The 7,284-nt window shown below is 40.9% G+C and overlaps 1 protein-coding gene across 1 annotated transcript in view; it reads right to left on the reverse strand.

Annotated features, from left to right (window-relative positions):
* LOC133988239 (vitamin D3 receptor A) overlaps positions 1 to 6,308 on the reverse strand; it is a 78,629-nt gene extending 72,321 nt beyond the window's left edge. Inside the window, exons 1-2 of the mRNA XM_062427814.1 lie at positions 6,227 to 6,308; positions 5,099 to 5,264 (exon numbers count right to left, since the gene is read on the reverse strand). The gene's annotated coding sequence lies outside the window, so the exon portion shown is untranslated. The remainder of the gene's footprint in view (positions 1 to 5,098; positions 5,265 to 6,226) is intronic.
* Between the last annotated feature and the right edge of the window lie 976 nt (positions 6,309 to 7,284).

Below are 7,284 nucleotides of genomic sequence, written 5' to 3' on the forward strand. Positions count from 1 at the left end.
TTTGTAATAAGCAGAAGAGGAACTGGTTTAACAGACAAAAGGGAAAATTCAAGAGCAAAGACAACAGAGAGGACTGAGCTGTTTGAATGACAGGAGGACTCAGAAATACTACAGCAATCACCACTTACAACAGTCACAAGAGAGAGACTGGAAAGAATGATTATTTATTATCAGTCAATCAGCTGATTACTTTCTCAATAAACTAATAAATTGCATAGTCAATAAAACATCTGAAAACAGTGAAAATGTTGAAAACTATTAATCATCTAATCAGCTCTAGTGAGGTTGGTGCGTGTCATTCCTCTTCAAATTCACCTCTGCATATCTGTGATTGTGTGACATAGGTCACGTACTCTCCATTCAGAGGACACACAGTTTTTTTTTTATCCTTGATAGCAGATGTTATCGTTCCCTGTTGAGATGATGCAGGAGAGGAGGGAGGACGTAAGGGGCAGGGGACAACTTTTTTTTGGTGTCTTTTTTTTGTCTCAAACATCCTTCAGCTAAGCCCGGAGCCTCTGTCTGTCTGCGACAATAGATTGTGACAAGGAGGGACCGTGTACATCTGAGGGCTAGCGCAGATTAAACCGGAATGAGTATCCAAATATTTGTCTGAACTTTGAAAAACCCCTAACTACAGTGTTGATTCAGGGCAGGACCTTGCCAAACCACCATCCCAGCCCGCTATGCCAAATATAAATAAATCACTGACTGACATCAATATGCCCTGAAACAATGACCTGCTCTTTGTCGCATATAGTTGACGGACAACCGTGTCATCCATCTGTACAGGCCTGGCATATACCAATCCCTCCACTTGTCAATACCGCTCTGTATCGGGTGGAAAAAGGAGTGTATACACTGACTTGTCCATCCACCAAACCCCCCACACACCTGATGCTTGAAGGACAGGCTGAGCAGTAGCTAAATAGACTCAATACAGCCTTAAGATTCTGTTTACTAGATGAAATGATGGGATATACAACATCCTCTGTAGTTAAATAATTAGTCTACTAATCAGTTAGTCAGCAGAAAATGAATCTGTATTTAATACTTAATTATTCAGTATAAGCATGTGTGAGAGTTTGCAGCTTCTCTTTGTCTAAAGTAACAGTAAACTATTTGTTTTTAGACTTGTTGTTGGCGTCACTTCAGCTCAGAGAAAATTCTGCTTCATAATTTCACTATTATTTGACATATTATAAACCAGATGAATCAAGAAAGTCATCGTTATCGACCGATAATAAAAATAACCCTTACTCTTAGTCACCACTAGTCTCCAGCTGAAAATCATCCTCCTACTCTCATTGCTTAGTGAGGTTTGGATAAAAACCGCAGTTTACAAAACCCGAAATGTCTATAAACATCTGGGTGAAGACTTGTTTTAAACGTTTCCTCCTAAGATTACTTTCACCAACTAACAAAAAAAAAACCCAGAAAGGGTTTAAAAATGAGCGTGTCTTGTATTGTAATAAAATATCACTGCGCAAATCACTCAAAGCAGAGAAGCAGCGCTGACTTTATACTCCGTGAACTAAACAAAAGACACTGGAAACATTTTACACATAGCAACAAAGTGCGTGGGCGTGTGTGTGTGTGTGTGTGTGTGTAGACCTGTAGGTATTTGTGCGAATGTGTTATGTGCATCGGCGCACACGTGCACTCCATATTGCCGGGAATTAGCTTACATTTCAAAATAGTGAGCAGCACCTTGAGGCCCCCATGCATCTGCTATCATTTTACAACCTGCCTGTAACTCAGCAGAGAGCAAACCTCCTGAGCACAATGTGCTACACTAAGCACTACGGGTGGGTGAAGAAAAAAAAAAAAAAAAAAAAAAACGGATTCCCATAAGGGTAACAATTCTTCTCTTCTTCAATTCACAAATGTTAAACAGCTTTTTTGTATTTCGCCTTTAAAAAAAAAGGCAATGGTTGCAGACTTATTTTTTTAATTTAATGACTAAATAATTCCCTTTGTGAGATGAACCTGACATGTATTGTCAACACTTTCTACGCCATCGCTCAGGCTAACTTTAGAGGAGCGGAGCATTAACAGTCGAGACTGGCCGACCGAAGCACACTGCAGCATTAAAAACAATGTAAACTAACTCTGAGGTAAGGAAAATAACTCTGTGCTCCGTCTGTTTCACCTCAGAAAACCCCTGAACCCGCTCAAGCGTGTTGGACAGTGACGTCTTTCCCCAGAGCTAACAAACGGTGGAGCAGAGACACTGCTCTCCACTGCTGGAGACATGACGTTAATAACAGCAAAGCACCCCCCCCCCCCCCCACACACACACACACACACGCCCCTCTCTCAGTCTGTTATTCTCATACAGGAAGGAGACTGTAAGATGCGTTCAAACTAATTCAGTCATTAATTAATGCAGTTAACTTTTCAAAATAAAAGGCTATTACTATAGCTAGGATTTATCATATCTGCCGGTTATGTTTCATATTGTATTCCAGTGGACTTAGGACACCAGTGAATGGTTTGGCACACAGTATACTGGTGCATGAGAAAGAGAAAATAGTCCCCCCTTTTTCTATTCGTTCAGTCGTGAATTGGTTTTGATTCAAGAATCAATTGTGAGTCTAATCGGACACCCAAGAGTCACAATTAAAAATCGTGAGCTTCCAGAAGATTCTCACCCCTACTAAGCACCTCATTAGGGAAATAGGCCCTTTGTATCACACTGAGATAAAACGTGGGTGGGAGGAACCTGTAGATGAAAGAATCAACACAGCAAAGCAGAGTGATTTTTTTTTTCTTTTCATGATAACATTTTTTTTTTTTTTAAACAGACGAATAAAAAAAACTGTGATATGCTCTATGTTGACTCCACGGATTCAGCGCATGATGTTGACCTCCTGCAGGTGACACTGAGAAACATAAGTCTGTATTCCAGTGGGCATCATACCATACAGTCTTGTAGATACAAGGTTTTGGCCCAAGAGAAGTGGGAGGTAAATGGAAAGGGAATCATGTTATTGCAGGGTGTACCGTGGTGTGTTTACTCACAACAGCCCAGTAAAAATTACAATGTGCCAAGACAAGTGGAAAACAAACATACGAATAGTCCAACCAAACCACTAAGTGGCAAACAACATGGCCTTTTCAGGCTGGAGTGCAGGACTTTTAGATATAAATGAACATCTGTTATATTCAAGCCTGTGCACAGCGAGTTCACACAATGATGATGAAGCCTATCACCAATAGGTAAATCCCTCTGTATTTCACAGTATACAGAGTTTTTAATCTGGTTTCTATGGCAACGTTCTCACACTGGCACACCCTGATGCATTTTATGTCAAAAGCAATGACTGGTTTGCCAGAGTTGAAGGGCTCTAGAGATTTCCATTGTTTCCAGTTTAGCCCTCCGCTAACTTTGAGGGATAAAATAATTTAAATCACGCTTCTCTTCTAGACTTTCCAAATATTGTTAGACCGAAAAGATCAAATTCTGATAGCGAAACAAGTTATTTTGCAGAGGTTGTGACACTCAAAACAATTTATCTCACTGTCTTTACAGCCACAACAGTAGCAACAGGTACTGGCTAACGCATTGTACCTATAGAACATGGAGTTACATGTAGGTAAATACTGATTTCTGTCACTGCCAGGGGGGGAGACAAAAGTTCCACAATGCAGGTTTAAAAGGATGAAACATTAACTTTCTAATCTTATGGTTCACACACATGGTACGCAGTGTATCATCATATTCAGTAGAGTCAACAGTACAAAAAAGAAAAGAAAAAAAAGACTGGAATAATACCTGTAATTCCAGTCAGCACCACAACTAGATCATCATCTTTACAGACCAGTACAGATATACTGTTTTTACAGTGCAAAAAAAAGTCCAGGTTTAACAGCTGCAGAGCTGTGTAGTATTAAAATTCAATATAAAATAATATTAAAGCAAATGAAAAATGTTGCTTTGGGTTATGTCAAGTAATGTATTTACATTTGTTCAAGTTTAAAAGGTCTTATAGAGAAGGTCAGATCACTCCACTAGTATCAAAAATCCAATCAATAAGATTAAACTACAAAAGGGGGAGAAAAAAAATCTCACCATACATAAAACTAGTATTAAATTTAAGAAATAAAAAAAAGTGAAGGGAAACATGTTCAGCTTGGCTGGAAATACTTAAAAAGAAATCCATTATGTTCCTACTGCAAAACAATGCTACTCTTTCAATCAGACTAAAATAATACAAATTCCTACTTTAAAAATCAGGACCAATGTTTTTTTTTGTTTGATATTCAGCCTCACAGTGTAACACATAAACTGGAAACTCATTAAATAAAAAGCACTTAATTGTGAGCAATTGCCAGGAGAAGCAAGAATTTAAATGGCCACAGATTCCAGTTAAGTCTCATGTATAAACAACAGATTAACTTTCCAACCCAATACTGTCTGTGTTTCCCAACAGTCCCAAAACAACATTTTCCAGTAAACTATTAGTAGCTGACTGAAGTCTATCTGGGTCTATTCTACTCCACACATCTCCATGTTCATCTTGTCCCTTTGTCTTCCCCGCCTGCACAGAGGAGCAGCCTCCCTCCTCAACACACCAGAGACTGACAACCTCCAGGAAGGAAGACATGCAACACCTCCGCACACTTCTACCACCACATCACAACACAACCATAACAACACCCATCTGCGACAGTCACGTGAAATTGCGTTTTCAAGAGTGCGTGTTCATTTAATGCAATGCAATCATCTCCATTTCGGTTTGTTTTCACCCTTCGGCGTGTGTGAATGTGCAGGGATTTGCGCACTGGCCCTGCTGCAGGCAGGCAGGCATACACATGTGGAATGTGGAGGGAAGCACCCGCCTATAACAATAACACCACACACAAAACATAACCGGGAGGGACACGGCTAGTGTAGAAGTTGTGCTGAAATGCGAAATGCCATGTGGCCTCTCCGCGCGTAAATAAGGTATAGCATGGAAACAAAGAAGGCAAAAAAAAAAAAAAAAAAAAAAGCTGCATGATTTTTCTTTTGGCCCATGTGCAGCGGTGTTAGCTCCTAACGCTAACCGAGTACATTTCTGTCACATAATCCAGCCAGTGAATTGTCTCTTACCTGATGTGGCATATCAACCTTCACTTTTGTGCAGTAGCAGAGGCAGAGGGGGGCCCCCAAAATGTTGGAGCCAGGTCGCCAAATTTTCCGAGCCAGTGGAGTTGAAGGGGCGGCTTTTTAACAATTTCCCCACGTTGAAAAACTTTTCCTCGGCATTAAAACCAAACTGTCAACAGAGAAGAAAAAGGAGGAGTGATTCAGACAGGCCTATCTAACGGTCAGTGTCGGGGGCCAGGAGCTGGGTAACGTTAGCCCCCCGGTGACGTCCCGTTATTTCTTGCATGGACTCACTGTTACGCCAAACGTCATTCAATAAATCTGGCAATTCAATAGTTGCTTTGCTTGGGCTGAGGTAAACGCCTTCGACACTTTCGTGGAAATTCGGCACACGAGTTACACGTAATGCAACACTTTACATAAACAAAACTTTTTTTCTTTTTCCTTTTTAAATAATTGTATCAAATTGTTCACACTTCTCACCTACGCTACGTTTTGTTAGCTAAACGTGAGATTAAAGTGCGCATGTTGGAAAGGACGTCCACACGAATTGAAGAAAAGGAGTCCCGAGCATTTGTGAAACGTCTTAAGTCGTGTTACTAGATTTGTACATTTGCCAAAAGGCACGGCCATATTCATCTGCCACATTTCTTAAAAGGAGTTTCGCCGTCCCCCTTTCCCCCCCTACACACACACGCGCACACGTAAGAGAGGACATCACCGGGGCTCGGACACTGGCTAACAACAACGCCATCAGTCCCAGCAGTTGCAACACGAACATGTCATTTAATAATTACACGCCGTGGACATTTACTGTGTTACGGTAGCGGCGCGGCTGTGAAATGGCCTCTCCACAATGACATTACGCTGAGGCTGAATGGATACATTGTTTGTGTCAGCGGCGTGTCAAAATACTGCAGCCCGCTAGAGAGCAATAACAGCAGCTAACGCTACGTTAACAGCAGCACACTTTACTGGCCCTGAAAAGCGCGTGTGCCACTCGGCCCTGAAAGCACTTCTCAGGAAAAAACGAAACGAAAAAGAGCCAAACTACAGTGCTAATACACCGCTGCAACACCTTCCGCCACACGGGGAACTCCAAAAGAAACAGAAAAGTGCAAAATAACTTACATTAGTCCATGCGAAGAGCAACGTAAGCAGACACTGTGTTAGTCCAGTTTTTTAGATCTGTATCAACATAGATGGACAGCACTTCTCCATAGTCCCGCCCCCACATTTTAGCAGTCAGGCATATCTATACATATATATAATCCTCGCAGTGTCCAATCACAGCTCTCCACTCGGGAATGGTGTCTCTTCCTATTGGACGAGACGCAAATCAATCTCGGGCTGAGTCTCCAGCTGTCTCCCTACCATATAGGGGTGTGTCGTGACGTAGCAGACAGCCTGATATATAGTAAACAACTTCGCCCAAAATCATAGTTAATTAAAGCAAAAGAAAATACATAAATATGCAGGAAATGATTCATCATTATCTTCCGACGCTTGTGATGTTAAGGGCGTTTTCTGTATTCAGAAATACACACAGAAATAAATGGTGAGAAATTACTCTTGAGATTATGTACATTTTTTGTTATATTTGTTTGTGTACATATGTGTTTAAGCAATGTTTAATTTTGACTGTTAAAATAACTTTGCCACTCCACGTTTTTCTCATTGTAAATTATTTATGATTTACCTATACATAATATATGAAAGTTCCAGCATCCTCTCTACTCTCTCTAACCTGTCTGTCCTGGAAACTGGTGGTAACTGATAGTATACACATGCAGAGAACGTGAAAGGTCAGTGAAAACATTCCCTCTAACCCACTAACTGCATAGTGTCCATAGTGTATAAATGGAGAGACACCAGAGCTAATTTGTCTACTTGGTGGAACTATTCAGATGGATGATGGGGCCCTGTGGTGCTATAATATGTCTCTCCTGGGGGGGTTTATTATAGCTTTTCAATCACCACATTACTCTGTAATTAGGAACCATTCTCTTCTTATATCCATTTGTTGTCATTTCATCATCAGCCTGGGGGACCTATGTATCTTTTTTCATCCGGGGTATGCCAGCAAGACTGCAGGCCATTAGGATCTTACAAGGACCTTTCAGTAATAACAAGGTCCATGTTGGCACAGCAGTCAATCCATAACTTGCCATACATTTCAGGCTATATGA

The sequence above is a fragment of the Scomber scombrus genome, chromosome 10 (assembly GCF_963691925.1).
Source record: "Scomber scombrus chromosome 10, fScoSco1.1, whole genome shotgun sequence".
NCBI classification, from domain to species: Eukaryota; Metazoa; Chordata; class Actinopteri; order Scombriformes; family Scombridae; genus Scomber; species Scomber scombrus.